Raw genomic sequence first — 734 nt, 5'->3', positions numbered from 1 at the left:
GATCTAGGAATCTTGATTCAAAGTTCCTTTGCATGTCCATCATTTTTAGGTGAAAGTCCTCTTGCCTCTCTTGAGACCTCAGTATTGTTGAGACATTCCTTCCATGATTTCCTGCATTCTGCTCATATCCATGGGGTCTCTGGGAACTTGTTGCCTTCTTTCTGGATTTCCTTGCTCTTCTTGCTCTTCTTCTCCTTCTTGCTCTGCTTCTTGCTCCTCTTCTGCTTGTTGCCCTTCTTCATTTCTTCTTTTTGTATGTCTTGGAGCAATTAGGCCAAGAGTCATTCTGTGAGAAGTCATGGCCATTCCAGGATGTAGCCAATTAGGTCTTGCATCTTCAAGTGGTACTTGGGCCTTGATGCATAGTCTGATGATGGTGCTAGGGAAGTGGAGCCAGGAGTCAGGGTCACTTTTCTCACTAAACTCTTGTATCTGTTCAGCAATGAGTTTATGAACTTTGATCTCCCCTCCCATCATAATGCAATGTAGCAAGATGGCTCTTTTAGGGACTATTTCTGAAGAGTTTGCAGTGGGTAGGATGGATCTTCTAACTATTGCATACCACCCTTTAGCTTCAGGTGTTAGGTCTCCCCTTCTCAAGACTCTTGGAGCCCCTCTTGTTTTTCTCACCCATTCAGCTCTGATGGCACAAAGGTCTTCAGCAATAGTCAAATAGTCAGGTTCTCCTATCATCCTATCCTCATAACTTGCTTGGCTGAAACGTATGTTTTTCA

This window comes from Arachis duranensis, chromosome 2, assembly GCF_000817695.3.
Source record: "Arachis duranensis cultivar V14167 chromosome 2, aradu.V14167.gnm2.J7QH, whole genome shotgun sequence".
Taxonomy (NCBI): domain Eukaryota; kingdom Viridiplantae; phylum Streptophyta; class Magnoliopsida; order Fabales; family Fabaceae; genus Arachis; species Arachis duranensis.
This window is presented reverse-complemented; position numbering follows the sequence as displayed.